General features: G+C 34.9%; 1 long non-coding RNA gene across 1 annotated transcript in view; it reads right to left on the bottom strand.

Moving 5' to 3' along the window:
- The window catches only part of LOC123673793, an 85,927-nt gene that overhangs the window by 7,734 nt on the left and 57,782 nt on the right, over nt 1–20,411 (bottom strand). The window contains exon 2 of the long non-coding RNA XR_006746545.1: nt 20,118–20,149. This is a non-coding gene — a long non-coding RNA (uncharacterized LOC123673793). The remainder of the gene's footprint in view (nt 1–20,117; nt 20,150–20,411) is intronic.

The raw sequence follows: 20,411 nt of genomic DNA, 5'->3' as shown, positions 1-20,411 counted from the left end.
CGGTAAATATTTTTGACTCAGCCTCCATATATGACCATATTCTGTTGGAAATTCTGAGATTTATACTCCACGCAAATTCCCAAAGGAACAACCCTGAATTATCTGATGGAACAGAATTATTGTTCGTTATAAATCTATGAACAAAACGCAGGGGAATCAATTTTTCATTACGGTGAACGAACTGACGAAGAAAGCGTTCAGAGCTGTCATTTATTAAACACCGGACAGTTTCATTACAGTATAATAGCCATCATAACCTTACCTGAACGATATAAAATCCCCCATTTTACAGAATATAAATGCGAAATAGTAATCAAACTAATGAGCACCGTTCGAAGCCGACGAGGGTTACCTTTCATTTTAGCTATCGATCTCTATTACTGAGAAGCATCCATTTTTTTTTCTTTTTAGGTTGTTAGTGTATAGGCATTCAGAATTTGGGGAGAATTAAAGCAAAACAGAATTTTGTGATAGATTTTCGTTATTATAACTTTGAAATCGTTCGAAGACTCAATGTAGCAACTTTTTTTATGATATATTAGGCCAATTGAAAAGTTCCTGGTCTGATGCACAGATAGCGGTGCTAGTATTAAATCCATATGATTTTTAGTTAGTACCAACCTTCAAACGATACGTGTCAAAATTTGACAGCAGTCCGACCATTAGTTCAAAAGATATTGCGCTTTGAGTGTAGCTACTTTCGTTATTTGAAGAAAGATGGAAAAAAAAAGAATTTTGCTTTTTGAAGGGTAAATATGCAGTTGAAGCAAAATTTTGGCTTGATGAAGTGTTTCAGTGGTCTGCACCAGGAAAATCAACCATCATTAATTGGTATGCTAAGTTTAAACGTGGTGAAATGAGCACCGAAGACGGCGAACGCAGGGGACGCCGAAAAGAAACTGCCACCGATGAAAAAATCATGAAGGTCTCAAAATAATTTTGAATGAAGTTGATCGAGATAGTATACATCGTGAAGATATCATCTGAACGTGTACCTTCACGAATATTTGTACATTAGAAAGCTGTGTTGGAAATGGGTACCGCGCGATCTCACAATCGATCAAAAGCAACAACGTGTTAATGATTCTGAGCAGTGTTTGAACCTGTTTAAACGCAATAAACCTGGATTTTTGCGTCGATATGTGACAATGGATGAAACATGGCTCCATCATTCCACATCAGTGAGCTGAGTGGACTGCACACGATGAACCGAATCCAAAGCGAGGAAAAACACAACAGTCAGCTGACAAGGTTATGGCATCAGTATTCTGGGATACACAAGGTATAATATTCATTAATTATCTGTTATTGGATCGTTTGAAGGATCAAATCGTTAAAAAACGGACCCATTTGAAGAAAAAAAGGTGCTGTTTCATCAAGACAATGCGCCGTATCACGAATCAATTAAAACAATGGTAAAATTGCATAAATAGGGCTTCGAATTGCTTCTGCATCCACCGTAATCGCCAGATCTGGCCCCCAGCAACTTCTTCCTGTTCTCAAACCTCAAAGGACTGCTCATTGGAAAAAAAATTAGCGCCAATGAAGAAGTAATCGCCTAAACTGGGGCTTATTTTGAAGCGAAAGACAAATCGTACAAAATAACAAGAAAACAAAAATGTTTAAAAGAGTTGAAAGATCGCTATAATCGCCGTATTGTCTTCGAAGGCAACTACTTTGAATAATAAAATCGAATTTTTCCAAAAAATGTGTTTTACTATCACAAACATATAGGTACAGGGTGTCCCAAATTCGATGCTCACTGAAAACATTTCGGAAACTGCAAGCCTAATGTACAAAACAAGGATGACATCAAATTATTCAACGTTAATTCTTCTGTGGCTTTCAATCAACTATACCATCTGTTTCCAGTTGGTTGTCATCAATGTTTGTTTATGCGATACTGATGAGCTTCAAATGTTGTCTCACTCACAATAGCTTTTCTATCAGATCTAAAACCCGAATATGACCAGTTTTGATCCTCTACTCCATTGATACAGAGGAGATCTTCACCTGCACAACAGCAGGCAATCAATTGAATATCGTGAAATATCGAACCGCTAGCTTGATATCACTTTTATTCTGGAAATCTTTGTGGATCCGGAAAACCTCGGTTGAAAAGGTTTCCTGGCGTTTCGTTGGCTTATAAATATATATTATCTGCACGTGACAGTTTCCTGGTCGATTTCGCTTTATTCGCTCCAACATATTCGATCTGCAGATGTAGAAGCGTGAATTTATTATAGAAGGAACGATTCCTTGACGTTCCTTATATATACGGAATAATGTTTTGATGTTTCGATCCGAAGAAGCCATACAACAATTTTCCCTCTAACTATTTTCAGTCGGGAAGCATTCAATGAAACCTGTCGGTTGCGAGGGAATATAGCTTCTTTCACCAGCTACCTATATTTAGGGAAGTCTGGGATGAGGAATAAGACTTACATTTATATACAAGTATTACACTTTCAAAGAAAGTTCACTAGAGTCATTATGTTTCTATCGAACGTGCAATATATTCAATAATGCATTTTGATGTTTTCTTATGTTTCGTGCCAGACAGATATACAGAATTGTTGACTCCGGCTTCTTCCAAAGTTTGTCTAACTCAATCTTCAACACAAAATTTAAGAATTACAGGTTGTTAGTTGGAGAGCGTTCTTCGTTTCATGATGGAACGGAAAAAAGAGTAGAGACATAATAAATTCCACCAGACCTCTATAAGGTAAAAGGTTAAAATGAACTAATAGTTATTTCTGTACCAAGGACATTAAGTAGTTCTTTTTATGAGAGCGACAACTTCCAAACCCGAGGGCTCTTGGCCCGAGAGTTTATGAATTACTTGAAGGCTTCAACATCTATTGATACCCAAGGAATACCAACTTCAAGGAATTCGAAGAAATTCAATTCCGAAAGTACAAAAAGTCAGTGGAAACCATATTGCTGAAAAGTTCACGACAATGCTATGACAAGAAGCAAAATTTTGTGTGGCAGATATTGCAAATGCATTTTGCGAAGAGAAATTTTCAAAACGAAATTTGTGACCATTTCAAATGTAACCAATTCTTGTCGACCAAATTTCATTGATTTGAAATCAAATGTTTACTCTCTTATATCTGAATGGTTTTGTTGCTTTTCTTTCGATAACTTTTCTAGTTTCAGGCAAGTTCTTGTCGTTTGCATTATTGAGAATTTTGGATCAGTAATTACTTAATGTTCTTACAATAAACTTTAATTGAAAATTTGGTTTGTTTTGCAAAAATGCCTAGACGTAAACTAAGTACAGATGAAGCCGATAGGACTATTGATATGGACGATTTATGAACTAATCAGATAGATGTTTCAAATTTCTTTCTAGTTAGTAAAAACGTAGTTTCACTATCTTTCAAAATCAAAACGAATTTTTGACTACCATCCTAAAATAATGAAATTCCCCCCGCAGAAAATTTTTTGGATTCTGTTATACAATCATTTAACAGCGGATTTTGAACTATTCTGGTGTTTTGGTTTCGATTGAAAAAGATCGTCGAAGACTTCAAGACGTTGAACTACATTCTCGACTTCTTTCGAGAAGGATTCCATTAACTCAAAATCATATACTACTTGTATTGGAATAATCCAATGGAAACGTGAATTGAGAAGATCAATGGAGGTTTGTGTTGTTCAAAGATGAGTCGAGATATGGATTATTTTCGGATAGTCGGCGTTTTAGGTATTGATTCATTCTCTGGTGCCCAGAAATCATAGATCGATTCAAGATATTCATCCGTCCCATCGTGTGAAAATTGTCGATGAAGCTCTGGAAATCCGTGGTATTTGGCCCTGTCCTCTCGGTCACCAGACCTTAATTCCATTAAACACACTCGGGATCAGCTACAAAGAGGTTTGGATTCTCATCAACCACCTCCACATACACATCAGGAACTCAGACGGCTTTTACCGCAACTCAGAAAAAAACAGCTGATTAAAATATGCCAAGGCGTTGTCAATGCGTGGTTGATGTTCGAGGAGATTTTACAGTTACTTAATTAACTGATTGACTGATTTTGTACTACAAATACGTTAACACTAACTATATATCTTATAAAGAAATGGGCAAAAGAATAAGTTGAATAACTAGGTAAATATTTAGATTTCACATGATAAGGAAATTGATGAAAAAATTATATATTAGGTGTACAACTTTGCTTCCGCCGTTTTGCAACAGATGGATGTAACGGTAATTGGTAGTCGAAAGAAACAGATGAAGACAGCTTATGAACCAAATTCTTGTCATTTGCGAGAGGTTTTGATTTTCTGCTATAATATGAAGAAATCTGCGGCTGAGGCACATCGAATGCTCTCAAATGCCTATGGTGAGGCCGCTATTAGTGGAAGAACGTGTCGAGAGTGTTTAATTGCTTCGAGAACGGTGATTTCGACGTCGAAGACCAGCATGTCGGTGGAAGAGAGAAGGTTTTCGAAGATGAAGAATTGGGAGCATTACCTGATCAAGACTCATGTCAAACGCAACAAGAATTGGCAAGATCATTGGGAATGACGCAACAAGCCATTTCAAAATGCCTGAAAGTTATGGAAATGATTCAGACACAAGGAAATTGGGTGCCGTACAAGTTGAAGCCGAGAGATGTTGAACGGCGTTTGTTTGCTTGTTAACAGCTGCTTGGAAGGCAAAGACGGAAGGGATTTCTGCAATGGCACTTCGACCGGAGATGAAAAATGGGTTCATCACGTTAATCATAAGCGCAAGAAATCATGGATATTCCGGCCATGCTTCCACGTCGACGGCCAAACCGAATATTCACGGTTCCAAGGTCATGTTCAGTATTTGGTGGGACCAGCTAAGCCTAGTGTATTATGAGTAAAAATCAACTGAAACAATCACAGGCGATCGTCATCGAATAATGCGTTTGAACCGAGCATTGAAATGTAAACGGCCGCAATACAACGAGAGACATGATAAAGTCATGCTGAAAGATGGGAGAAAGTAGTGGCCAACGATGGACAATACCAGTTTTTTACAATGAAAACTAGAATTTCGGGAAAAACGGTGGAACAAAACGCCTATGTATATGAAATATTTGAAAAAGTTTCAGTAAACATCCTCAACTTTTGTGGAGCACTATATTCATATTTTCAAAAGTGACCACAAAACTTCTTCCACCCCTGCTAATCTCGAAAGAATGTATGTATATCCTTTCAGAAAAATCTATGAATTTTCGTCATATCTGGTTGACCTGATTCAAAAAGCGAAGAGATCAGTCCTCAGTCTATAAAAGAGAAATCCTGAAGAACTACACAATGTATCGACTGATCTCCGAAAAACTACAAGCTACAATAAGCCCTTCTTCTGAGACAGCTTATCTTGAAAAGAAAGCTGGAGGTAAAGCCAGAGTGCGAAACATAAATCACGATCTGAATTATCGTTGGAACATAGCCGAACAAGACCTCCTCAATTCAATAAACCGTTTATCCGATGATAACTTTTGATAAAATAAACTTGAACAAGATCTGGCGGCTCAACCAACTTTCTATATTGATTGTTCCCGATATCGATGGCAAAGGGTTGTTATCAAATCTAAGTTTAATTAATAGTCTCTGGGACCAAAGCAACTCGGGGAGATTGTGTATACACGTACAGAAGCCTCTCTCACCCTATCGGTAAAATTATTTGCCGAAGGTCTGTTATGCGTTCGATTGAATTCTAATTATTTGACAGCGGCGGACTCACAAAGGTTTCAGAAAGACTTTGAAATTACAGGTTACGTAGGTCTATCCGCCCACTTGAGAAGAGGATATATTATTCATTCACAAATAAGAGGCTGACTCAAGAACGAGAAGAAAATAGTCCGCAAGTTTTTTGTCAAAGTTGAATTCTGTTTTTTTTTTTGGTTTTTTGCTAATGTTGTAACGTTACAATTGCCCATAAGACTCTAAAGACTAATTTCTAGGGGTGGTTTGGCTCATTTGGCAACAAAACTCCTACCCAGGTTTTTAAAAATTTAATAAAATTAAAATATACAATGATCGATCCTTTTCACTCCAAACAAATAATAAAATAAAAACTTAACTTAAAACGATTTTAAATGAGTTACTCTGCTACTAGGATGGAACCTCTTCTGTAAATTATCTTCAGCCTTCTGAACACCAATTCTTATCAGGAAGTCATAGTATTCCAATCCTCATCCAACGAAGTTGATGTGATAATGCCAGGTATTACGCAGGTATTCTTTCGGATTCAGGAACCAAAGTGATCTAACATACGTACTATCCCAAATTCTGTACCTCAAGGAAGGTTTCTGTTGTTCCAATCCCACGGGAGGTGCGAGAATCCCGACACAATTCTCGCCGATAAATAAGATCTCAAATTAAATTAATAATGACTGGAATCTAAATATTAGGTACGTATCATTGCTGAAGTCTCAATAATCATTGAAAAGCTTTCAGAAGATTCTCTCTAGATCCGCGCATCTGCGATCCGACCGATGGTACACGATATGATACGATTAATTGACAAATTACCGCGTCTTCAAAAATTCCAGTAGCGTAACATGGAATGAAGCGTGCAAAATCGTTGCAATGTATTTTCATATTATTGGATTGGTTGAGCCAATGAAGTTCCAAATCAATTCTGGCCTTTTATGTTCCCAGATTCAAATACAATGAATTTTTTCTACCAAAAAAAAACCACGTCAACGAATTATTTCATGATATGACTATACGAACTGAATAAAATCGAACGTGTACAAGTTTTTTCAAATTCGATGCTCACTGAAAGCATTCCGCGAACTATAAGAATTTGAAGATCTCTTTTTTCGAAATATCTTATCATTTCGAAAAAAACTCCTTGAAGAGTATTATAGATATCTTGATTCGTTCTCGAGTTAGAGGGCGTTTCTGAAAAATTACTGTTTCAAATATTTCGCTAAATGTTGGTTTGTTTTGGAGATATTCGGAAAATTCAATATTATTTCGGAAAAGAATTCATACACCAAAAGATAACTCCTGAAGTATTCTTTTTAAGTATAGGGTTTGCTTGAGTAATCCCCACTATTTTTGTACTGAGAATCGACTGAAATAATGAAAAATATAGGTTCTAATTGAAAAAACTTGAGTTTTAATGAATTTGAGTTGCCTAAGTTCATGATCTTCTTATGAACAGCCTGTACATTTTTGGTCCAAACCGCAAGCAGTCTTGTGATACAACGTATTTTTAGAATCGAAAAACATTAATTTACGTAACAAGTCCGGAAAATAGGGTTTTTTTGGACGAATAGACAAAATGGAAGTCTGTGAGTTGAAAAAAACCATTTTCGGGCGTGTTGCGTACAATATTTTTTCGGCAACCATGTAAAATAACACTATCGCTGCTGCTTTCCATATTTTATTGCGATTGCGATCAAAAAACATGCGAATTTCTGACAACTAATTTCATATGAACTGTCAGCCGTTATCTCGGTTGCTATGGTTTCTATGATTCTTTTCCGGTCTAGTCCGGGAAGTACGTACTTTCCGGACTAGGCCGGGAAATGCTCACTTCCCGGACGGTTGCCCAAAAAAATATTTTTTTCGAAAAAAGTCACCAATTTTTTTCATAAGGATCCCATTAACTCATGAACCGTTGAGTTTTTATCCAAGGTATGTCATATTGCTGAAATTGTCGTCAAAATAGCTATCTAATGATGCAATAATATACCAGGTGTGCCATTTGAAATAAGGAAGTAGTAGTCTGTTTCCGGTATAACCGGAAGTTGTAGTGATCTGAAAATATTTTAGGGACAAAAATCATTGTCTCAAACCAAAACGTCTAAAAGGCCATCATGATGAATCACCCTGTATAATGATGCCTGTATCACACTTGCATAAAAAATAACTTTCAGATCTATATTTCTGATGTTTGGTATGAAAGTGTCTAAATAATAGATATTATACATTTATACATTCGAAATCTTATACATTAAGTTGGCACTTATCTATTTTAAGGTGTATCTCCAAATTAAGATTGAGATGGACTGAATAGTCATCCCGACGAAATGTTCTCTGGTTTTCATTAATGTTAATTAATGTTATAATAATAAAGCTGAACGACCCTTTGACTACTTCAAAGACGAAAACACTCATTCAGAAAATATCTTTTCTTCAAAGGGGTATAAAGAAGTTCCCTTTCAACAGAATAGTAGCAATAATTTTGGCTTTCAGTTGCTTCAGTGAACAACAAACGAAAAATTAGACGGACGGTTAGTATCTTGATGAAAAAAATTTAATTATAAAATACAATGAATTTTTCTTCAGAGTTTAACCCGAAGATTGCTGCTAATAGATTCTGAATTGCTCTGCAATTATTGAAAACGAAAAAGAAAACTAATTGTTCGAGATTCAAGTAGCCCTAGGAATTCCATTATTGTCCGGTTTTTAATGAAAAGTTCATACTCCGTAATAATTTGATACATAAAATATGTATCGTTAATAACTCCATACTGAATAAAAACCAATCAGTTCATCACGTGAAAATAATGGAGCAAATTCATTAATTGAAACTACTTTTTTGCCTCCTATTCGGAAATGATTCTGGTACAATAAAAATAATAACCATTTGTTATGCTGAACCGTAGTAGGTATAAAGAATGGCTGTACATATGATGTATATTACAGTCCGAATGTTGAAAAAACTTTTGTGGAGTAGTCACGAAAGATTCTCATTCTGTGCTGGTCCGATAACAGGCATTACCATAATGGAACAAGTTTTATTCAAACGCTGCCTGTTACGAGCTATATTCGTAACAACTTTTTTCAAAGTTCTGACTCTGATTTACGTGAAGTGAGCACACTTTTCTCATTCTATACTGAATCATTCACAATTGTAAACTTCAATGTTATGGTTAATGACGTTGACATTGCACGAACATGTGATAGTTATACAACTGATCATTGAATACATGTTGAGCTTGATGCTTAATTTTGCTTCCAATTTACTTAAATCCCGTGCCTAAATATAGTAGAAAATATGTCTAAAAACAAGACAAAAATATCCATTCTTCTTCTTCTTCTTCTTTATTCTTAAGACCATGTCTTGTCATCTTCTGTTCATCCAGCCTCTTGCGATGTTGACTTCCAACTTTCCATTTCCATTCATATTATATAATATATTATAAATTATAATTTTTTTTTTGCTGAAACTTATCTATCCGAAAACGAAGGTTTCGGGCTGAACCTTTTTTCAATGTCTAAAATCAATAATAAATTACAAACATCATATATAAAAAACAAACAGATAGAGATTCATTACCTTTTTGAGTGATATAAATTATACTTATTACAATATTTAGTTTGGAAATCAAATTGTTAGCGTTAACTTGTCACCTCATGTTGTCGAATACTGAATGTCATGAGCAACAAATGTTAGAAAGAAATAGGAAAACACAGTCTAAAATTTGTTGCTTATGATATTTAGTATTCGATAACATAGGGTGACAAGGTAACGCTAACAATTTGATTTCCAAACTAAATATTGTAATAAGTTCTATAATTTATATCACTCAAAAAAATAATAAATATCTATCTGTTTGTTTTTTATGTACATATCTGTATGATGTTTGTAATTTATTATTGTTTTTTAGACATTGAAAAAGGGTTCAGCCCGAAAAGTTTGTTCATATTTTTGACGTTGGTAAAAATCAACATAAAAAATTTTAGTAAAGGACAATCCCTACAAATCAAATACCCAATACATCAGATTATAAATTATAAATTCCCTATAAGAGTCCTCTTGATTTGGTACCATTTTGAAATAGTCAATGATATAAACTGTCGAATGAGCTTGTAAACAACAATTGAAAGAAACATTGTTCGGATATAATAGTTAATTGAGTATCAAGAATGGTAAGCATGTTCAACCTATCGAAGACATTTTTTATGAGAAGTGAAGATTTCAGTTATCGTTGAGATAGGTAATTTTTAACGTTCGTGATTCTTGAAGACATAAGTTTTCCACGATCCCATCAAATTTTTGTTTGATTCGAATAAATTATCATTTTTAATTTACAGAACATTCAGAAGTTTCAATGAATACCCTTTCCATCAATACACAAACCATTACTCTAAACAATTGCGCATTCATCTTTTCTGTTAATAAATTGTGAACTTGCCTTTCATTGACATATTCAGACTAGCAATCAATTAGCGTTCACCTCAGTTGGCTAATGAATTCTCTCAGGAAACATTCTTTCGGTGAATTGCAAGTAGGGAGCAATGAATATGCACACTATGCAGAAATGTAAGCGCTTCAACCCCCATGATGGTACTCTTTCAGGTATGCTGTGTACGCATCTATTAGAGAGGGATAATTCAAAACATCCCTGAAATACAAAAAGTAATTGCAACAGGTAAACATAGATCTTTTTTCTTACTCTCCTGTGAAATAGGTATACAAATCGACTTTTACAATTGAAAGAACAATTTTAGAGAGTTCAATTTCATCTTTTGATTGATGTTGACTTTAACCAATAAATGATTATTTCGAATTCTATCGAACTGTATTTTGAATTATTTTAGTCCACTTCATTAGCAACCATAAAAAAATTCTGAAAAATAGTACGATTTAACTGATCTACATAAAATAGATCATCTGATACAGTCACTGTTGACATTCCATTTGGAACAGTTTCGGGAATAAACGGGAGCCAAAAAACAATCGAAACTCAAACATTGAATCCCCTATCCAGCCACGTACGTCACACGACATATCATCATTTCAACTTCCCCCAATAAATAGTTATAAGGGTAATTGGGTCGAGTCTGGTCAAATAGCATGCTGTTTCATGAAATAGAACGTTCGTGTTGCAGATTGGAGCAAATCTTTTGTTCGATTCAAGCTATTAATTATTCCTGTCTGAAGCGCAATTGTTAGCGTAAAGTTCTTTATGGAAGCAACACATTTATCCTCATTCTTTATTCGTTCTTTTCGCCTTCATTTTGTTCATTGATCATTCAGTTTGAGTTTAAAATGAGAATATTGTGAAACTTCAGGTAGTTTTCAGAGAAATGTAAATATTGTGCCTTTCTTTCAAGGATTTGATAATAAATATCGCTCAAAACGACAGAAATTTTCGTTTTCGCTATTGCATGAATCATTTCTTAAAAAGAAAAATCAAAATCTTCACATTGGCCAAATCTGGTGCTGTTTGAGTTTCACATCAACAATTTGTACGAATGCAGTAGAAAAGTGATCAATAGGGGAAAAAGGCAAAGATTTGAAGGAATGATGGGTGTACAGATAGCTAGGTTAATTATGTGTGGACAATATGGAATTGGAATTAAAATATTGAAAAAAAAAAGAAAAAAATATACATGTTAAATTATTTGAAGTTTCTAATATAAGATATAATACTATCACCCAGGATACAGAGTTTATTATAACAAGGACAGTTGAACTAATCTACTATATAGGATCTAAGTCGAAGTGATACCAGTGAGGGCCATACCGAAAGCGTGTTAGGGTGACGGTACCTTGGTACCTGCCCTGTTGATTGGGTTCGATCATAGAGACGCATGCGCGTGATTGATTATAGCCTCAGCATGATGTGTTAGGATTTTATGGTCTTAGTATTACATGGGCTCAGTATTAAATTATTATTATGCTAACATACATACTCACAGAGAGATAATTTTGAAAGTTGATATACTAATAATGTTTTTCTGTTCATTTCACTTTGAGAAACTCGTAGGGTTGAAGTTGTTGAATGTCTCTTGAATATTAAGGTATTGGAATTGATAATCATTGGATTCGAAGCACTGATTCAATTCTAACTCTATCACAAACTTCAATTGCAAGAAGTGTCCTTCATAACGTCACAGAATTCAATTGGCAATTGGCAAATATACTATTACTATTTAGCAATGAAGCGACTGACAATTGAAACATCGCATTAAAATAAAATTCGTTCAGAACCTCTATTCCCTAATGCTGTTCTCACAGCCTTTCAAACGAGTTTTGACAGCATCATGAACGGCAAAGAGATATAATTAATTATTGAAAAAGTTGCTAATGAAATAAACATTTTCTTTCCATTCGGCCATAACCACGTGCAGGTGAAATGTTGTCCATAAGCTGAGGGTTATATTTAAAAATGAATAAGTCTGCTGGAGCTAAAACTTTGCTTTCAGTAAGGACATGGCTACTCACAATTCGAATAACGTGATTCTGTATAGTCAGTTTTCAGAGATATAAATATTTCAACATTTTTCCACGGCTTTTTAGGCTTCAATATTTATGGGTCTTATTGTCCACTACGAGGATCAATGCTGTTTGCATTCAGTGGGAGATGCCTATTTAGGTTTCAAGCATAATGAGATGTCGTTCAAATTTCAGGAAATTTCAAATTTGTTCTATAACGACCCCTACGATATGTCATTGGAAATAATGCACTGAAATCCTTTGAGATTCTTTCTCTACCTCAAATTCTCTCAGGCTCAGGCCTGTTCAATAAAAAGAATTCACTGAAGAAATTGCTGCATACATAAAGCAATACATATTTTCAGGTTTCTGAGAAAGTATTGAATGTGATCAGTGATCTGAATCGAACCATTATATTCCCACAAACTGCACTAGGTATATACTGAAGTAGAATGTGTATACGAATAGAATGATGGGGGGGTAATCTTTAGATTACCATTTCATTCCACAACATATATCATAAGGTTTATGTTCAATGGTTTCCTAGTTATGGCTTTGTCTAGTAGCATATACATATCTGCTTTTGATAATGATATAGAATGTAAAATGTGATTATAGGATTTAGTTTCGATATGTTTGATAGCTATCTGATAAATGAATAAATGGTTTAGGTTGTTTTTTCTTTATTGTAAAATAATGAACCTTGAAAATTGAATCCATAGACTTTACCTAACATATTATTGAGGATGAATAGTGCCACATCCATTGACAGAATTTGAGAAAATATTTTTTCCTTGGGTTCTCGGTTGTTAAATGTGTCCACTGTAAATTCGAGATGTTGCATAATCAAATCCAACCCTAATCTCATAAAATCCCATATTGAAGTGTTGAGTATGAAGTTGAAGGAAAACTCTATAAAACACTTTTGTTGGTGGAACCTTGTATATTGAATTTTCTGGTTACAGGTTTCGGCGTATTCGCCATTATCAAACCAAAGATTCTGGAAGTGTTTATACTCTTAAGCACAAAATATCAATTTGAGCGAAAAACTCAGAGAAAAGGTGAAAAAAGGTGGAAAACAAAATGTTACACTTTGGTTGATTGCTCACTGAAACTTACGATTTTTAAGGTTGCAAAGTTATATTGTAAAACACAAAGTGATAAAGATCAAAAATACAGGTAAAAAGGCATAATATGAATAGTCAAATAGATAATATAAAATGACGAATAAAAACATAAACAAAACAAAACAAAACTGACGTTCATGCTGACGGATTCTTCTTCTTCCAATCAAGGTTGACTCAGGTGTTGAATTTCCTTACGATGCAGTGGCGTCAAACAAGATATTCTAGAGGAGATAGAAATTTTCAAACATATCAAGAACACAGAATACAGGATACTAAATGCTACGTTAACAAACAATTTTAAAGACACATACAGGGTGTCTGGTGAGGAATGGGACAACGTTTAGGTGGTGATGAGGGATGTCTCAAGGAGTGAGAAAATGCCATTTGAATTCATCTGAGGTATATGGTTCCTGATATACAGGGGGTTTTAGAAAAAATGAGGAAATTTCAAATGACCATAATTCAGGAAATATGAGAGCTTATCCGATGATTTTTCGTATGAACAATGATAGAGTGAGTACGAATCTGTTTGAACGAAAAATTCGAAATAAAATCAGATCCGGACTCAGAAATTTTAGTTTTTCTGAAATTAGGTGAAAACAACACCCTGTATGCGGTTTTCAATTTTTTTGACTTCAGATTCTGAGAGAGCAGGAAAAATACTTTCGAACTCAACTGTCATCCCGAATGGCACAAATTTCTCCTCCTTTCTATGACCCTTCGAATGTCAATCTTCCGATTTTCGCTCCTTACATATTATTTTCTCGACATTTCAGAAACATGAGATCTTAGATAGTTACTCATAAGTAAAAAAAAAAGATCATAAACGAATCAAAACTTTTATGAAAACTATCAAAAATGCGAAAAACAGTTAACATTTGGAAAATTAATGACTAATTCTTCAAATATTGTTCGAAATGAAAACCGCCAACTTCTACACATTTATCTGCTCTTTTCATTAAGTTCAAAACTACTTAATCTAATGGTGTCATGTCGGTGGACCGAGGTGGCCATGCTCTTGGACCACCACGACCTATCCATCTATTTGGATATACCTCGTTCAAATGATTTCTCACTAAAATTGAGAAATGTTAGGGTGCTCCATCATGCTGGAAGATAAGTCCTCTCTGAATAATATTCCCTAATAAATTAGGAAGAACATTCATGAGGAAATCTCTATAAATTTCTCCGGTGAGTCTTTCTTCGAAAAAATGAGGACCTATTAAATTATTATCATAAACTGCGCACCACACATTAACACTGAAACGTCTCTGTGATTGTCTTTGTAAGACAGCGAAAGGATTCTGTTGATGCCAAAGGTGATTATTTCGAGCATTGTTTATTCCATCGCGAGTAAATTGAGCTTCATATGTGAATAATATTCTTTGGAAATTTCTTCTATGACTTCTTATCCACCTGGAAAATTGAAGCCGTGCGATCTCATCGCCAGCTTCCAACTGCTGGACAAGTTGAGGGTGATATGGGTGATATTTTTCACTCTTCAGAGTATTCCAAACGTACCATTTCGATACTTCATGAATTGAAGCCAATCGTCTGATACTTACTCCCGGATCGTTTTGCACAATTTCTAAAATATTTTCACGGATATTCTCTTCTATTGTATGTGGTCTTTCAGAAACTGTTTTGCTGGGAAAAGTACCATGTTGTTTCGTATGCGCAACAAGACGGGAAAAAATTTTGTGATTTGGAACCCGACGATTGGGAAAACGTCTACGATACTCCCTTTCAGCTGCTCTTCCGTTCATATCACATTTACCATACACCAAAAGCATGTCAACATACTCTTCATTAAAAAATGTGTGCGGCATGATTTTCAACAAATTGAAGTAAGATTGTATCAACAATTAAATCACTAGTTTGACAGATAACTAAATGCTCTATCTTTTCTCATCATAAATGATAGCACACCATAGAATTGACATAACTGGCAACTAGATTCAAGACTAATGATAGAAATATGTACATGACGAATGAAACTTTGGATATTACAGGAAAAAATGATCCAAACTCATCTGAAAGATCGACTAAGAGAAAAGAAGTTGACGGTTTTCATTTTGAACAATATTTGAAGAATTAATCATTAATCTTGTTCCTACTGAATCATCAATTAGTACTTCAGAAATAGTTCGTAAATTTTCCAAATGTTAACTGTTTTTCGCTTTTTTGATAATTTTTATGAAATTTTTGATTCGTTTATGACCCTTTTTTTTCTTATGAGTAACTATCTGAGATCTCATTACTCTGAAATGTCGAGAAAATAATAATATGTAAGGAGCGAAAATCGGAAGATTGACATTCGAAGGGTCATAGAAAGGAGGAAAAATTTGTGCCATTCGGGATGATAGTTGAGTTCGAAAGGATTTTTTCTGCTCTCTCAGAATCTGAAGTCAAAAAAATTGAAAACCGCATACAGGGTGTTGTTTTTACCTTATTTCAGAAAAACTAAAATTTCTGAGTCCGGATCTGATTTTATTTCGAATTTTTCGTTCAAACAGATTCGTACTCACTCTATCATTATTCATACGAAAAATCATCGGATTAGCTCTCATATTTCCTGAATTATGGTCATTTGAAATTTCCTCATTTTTTCTGAAACCCCCTGTATATCAGGAACCATGTACCTCAGATGATTTCAAATGGCATTTTCTCACTCCTTGAGACATCCCTCATCACCACCTAAACGTTGTCCCATTCCTCACCAGACACCCTGTATAAAATTTTATATTGATGCTACTCGAGGACGCCACTGCATCGTAAGGAAATTCAACACCTGAGTCAACCTTGATTGGAAGAAGAAGAATCCGTCAGCATGAACGTCAGTTCTGTTTTGTTTTGTCTATGTTTTTGTTTGTCATTTAATATTATCTATTTGACTATTCATATTATGCCTTTTTGACCTTAGTATTTTTGATCTTTATTTTTCACTTTGTGACTTGTATAATTTTAATCGATGTTCCATCATATGACTTCGAAACCTTAAAAATCGTAAGTTTCAGTGAGCAATTAACCAAAGTGTAACATTATGTTTTCCACTTTTTTTCACCTTTTCATTGAGTTTTCCGCTCAAATTGATATTTTGTGCTTAAGAGGATAAACGATTTCAGAATCTTTGGTTTGATAATGGCGAATACACCGAAACATGTAACCAGATGATTTAATATACAAGGTTCCACCAACAGAAGTGTTTTATAGACTTTTCCTTCAACTTTAAATCCGTACCTGTAGAGTCGAAATGTCCACCCAGATCCTTTCGTTAGTGTCATCGCAGCTCGAGTGGTATTTAACTGATGCTGCTCCCTCCTATTAATATACCTGCTTTGCATAGAGTGTAGACATAATAGGACCTTGCTTACTATTTGCGTGGCTTTTAACGGCCTTGGGCGCCTATTACAGTTTACCTAAGCTGATCTTCATAAATATGCATGCTGCGCTCAAAGAGGACGGAATTTTTCTTAGGGTTGCTTTACGTGGGTTAACCTCGAAGCCATGCCGGTTTATGGGAATGCAAGAAGGTTTAATGTTACCTCATCGTTTAGTGGATAGCTCACGAAGACTCTTGGAATTAAGATCACGACCTCATAAACTCAGAAAAAGGAATTGGATCCATCCATTCCGATGGAATTTTAATGAAATTCTTGTGTTGTGGCATCTAGGAATAGGAGTTTTTTTGCCTTTTCGCTAATTTTAGTGTCACGGGATCTGCACAACATTTGATCATCAAATCAAACCTCTTGAATTTTTTTTGAAGACATTTGAGGGAATTATCGACGTGAAATCAGGAGATTTGCGCTCTATCCATTTTACATCAGTTCAGACAAAAATCACTCTTGAAATTTACATTGTGAACTATTCCCTCAAAAACATTCCACAATACTTTATTTTTAATCTATTATCTTATCACCCAGTATCTTCTAAATTGCGATGCGTAACACATACCGTACAGAATTTGAATTCCGTTGGAAGCACTTATGATGGCCCGACCTAAAATCTCAAACCAAATTTTATCAACATACCGTTTTTAGTACATGTGGCTTACTCATGCGCAAAGAAAAAACGATGCAACGATTTTGCACGCTTCAATTCATGTTACTCTACTGGAATTTTCAAAGACGTGGTTATTTGTCAATTCATCGTATGTCATTGGTCGGGATGCGGATGCGCGTATGTAGAGAAGAAAACAGAGAGAATTTTCTGGAAAATTTTCAAAAATTATCGAGACTACAGGAAAAATACGTACCTTGTTTCAGATATCAGCCATTACTAGTTCAATCTGAGATTTAGAATTTAATTTATCGGCGTGAATTTTGTCGGGATTCTGGGTACGTGTTGACATGAATATTTGCTTTCAACAAGTAAAAATCTTCCAAGCACGAATTGATTAATTTTGAAACAGTAGTTTTTTTTTAGAGTCATCCATCTTGTAGAAACGTATTTCAGGTTTGGTACAATTCTTTTTGTGTCAAATAATTCCAACAAAACTAATTCTCAGGTTTATTTTATGATAAATGTAATCATTTCTTTATAATTTCTTGGTTAGAAATCCGAGAAGGAGTTGTAAATTCAGGTTAACATATTTAATATATTTCATTCATTATGTTCATTTATTTTGTATTATTGTATTTTATCTTCGTAGATGTTTTCAATTCATTTAACCTGCTCTTCAATCAACATATTTGATTGTTCAATAAGCGATGAAAAGATGATAAGAGGATCCCCCTAAAATTTCACTGCGAGTCAGTCAGCTGTTTTTTCTTTCAGGTCAGACTTATCAAGGAATCCCGCCAACTTTTGCATTCAATTACCCTCAACTGAAAATTTTAAGAGTTGCTGAGCTCGCTCCTTTTTCTGTCGAATCGATAACTCTTAAGTAGTAGGGGTGACAGTTGTTCGCAGAAGGATTAATGCGGAAAGTTTGCAGAACGGGAAATACTTGGCAGGGTTGGAAGACCTCATTTTCATTTTTTGGCGACGTTGTATCGGATGGTCCGGATGCATCGCTCTATAAAATCACGGAGTAGGAAAGGTGTGAATAAATTATTGCATCGAAAATGAAAAATTGAAAACTTCAAGCTGGGTTTTCTTCCAAATGAATATGATACAATTTAAAGTGGTTACATTGGCAACACTGTGAATTATTTCTTAACATTCTTTATGTTTTTTGTGTTTAGTAGCTTATGTTATGTAGAATAGAATAGAATAGTTTTATTCATCCTGAAAGACATGTTACAATGCAGAGGACATGTCAGAAATGACTAGAACTATAGAATGTCATTTAGATTGAAACACTACACTATAATAACATTTCTGTAGCAATAGATTTTTTACTACTTCACGAAATTTTAATCTATTCCTTTGAATAGATTGTACAATAAATTGCTGAATGACTTAAAATCTTTATTTTATGTTATTCGGCAATTTATTGTACAATTTTATACATTGGTACATGGGTGACTTCTCAAAATTGCTTGTGTTATGGTTAGGAATCGATGAATTTCATCGATGAAATTGTATTCAATTTCTAATGCTCTATATAAAGGAAAATCTAATTCATTTTATATAAGAATGCTCAACTTGAATGAAAATCGAGATATAAACGGGCACACACAATTTAAGGTTAGTAGAAATCACTTGTTCTCTCAGAAACCTCTTCCGACTCTGGGATCCATACCGTGATTTTCACAGAACGCTAGCAGCGTGCCTCGTAAACTCCAGCCCTAGCTTAGGTCTGAGTTAGATATTGTACAGAATCCTCGCTCACCTTCCTCACTCCATGTGGCTTCAGAGATTACCCTTCGAAATTTAGTGGACGATTCACCCTGGTGGATTAATGTGGAATTCCAATATTTTAGGATCCGATAAATTGCCAGCTCCGCATAAATCAGAGGACCGTCGAATATTAACCGCTAATACACCGACCAATAGGGGGAGGACAAAAAAGCTGCCCAAATACCGATATAACAGGCAGAATACACACTTCACAGATTTCGACAATTCAGCCTTGACCCCATTCTATGTCCCCTCGTGCGAATGGATCCATTATTGCATCAATTTATTTCGACGAAATTAGAATTCGAATCGCCGAAAGTAAAATTATGTCCCATTAGAAATATGAGTGTGAGTTTTTTGTGTCGTGGCAGTACATTCAACTTACAATTTCAAGGAAGCCACAGAAAAGTTCTATACCAATTTTCGCCAAAAACTGTATTGAAACGATAGAATTTATTAAAAGAGTTGAAAAAAAATATCCCTAAACTAAACGTGGTTGTAAGGTTTCTGGCTGTCACCTTCTCGTAGGATGGCGCCATACGCTATACAATACTCGGGACAAAGATGCCGCTCAGGATAAAATAGCCGTTAATTGGAACAATCACCATACTCTGCTGTAATGGTGTGTAAGGCAGAAACCACTGATTAGCCTTACTTAAGATCCCTTCAGTGGTCGTAGGATGAAATTCCGCAATCCCACAACTCTGAAAGTACCCCAACTCAGGATTGAGAACCTTTTCCAAACATAAATATAATTGTCAACACTAGGATTCAACGTGAACGTACTTGGTACGGACTATTCTTCAATTGGGCTTTCTGATTATTTGAGTGTTTTCCTCATTTTTCAATATAATGAAAGGTATTGAAATGTATATAATTGGGATAATCTCCTCAATTATATGTGGTTTACCGCGTTTATTGTATTGAAGAACTATAATTTCGTTGTCTGGTTGCCGCAACCAGCCAGCGAATTGAGTTTTTTTCCGGTTAGTATACTTGTTTGTGAGGTACATTATTGATTATATGCTCACCAAAATGCCTGGTCATCCTCGAATGAATTTACCTGAAAAAATAAAGATATGAATTAGCAACACATCAAATATAGAACATATTATATAACTGAGAAAGCACTTTGTAAATAACAGATAATCATTGTTATTAGATAATCACTGATATTCCTTCGTCATTTTTTGAAAAGAAAAATTATATAAAAATAAAAAATCTGGAAAAGTACGGCAGGTTCTACGTTGATTCATTCAATAAACGAAAACAACTGGCACTGCAGTGTGTGATATATTTCTGTAAGACCCTTCTTACATGAATGT

This window comes from Harmonia axyridis, chromosome 2 (genome assembly GCF_914767665.1).
Source record: "Harmonia axyridis chromosome 2, icHarAxyr1.1, whole genome shotgun sequence".
NCBI lineage: Eukaryota > Metazoa > Arthropoda > Insecta > Coleoptera > Coccinellidae > Harmonia > Harmonia axyridis.
The sequence above is the reverse complement of the archived record's forward strand: the minus strand, read 5'-3'. Positions and strand labels throughout refer to the sequence as shown.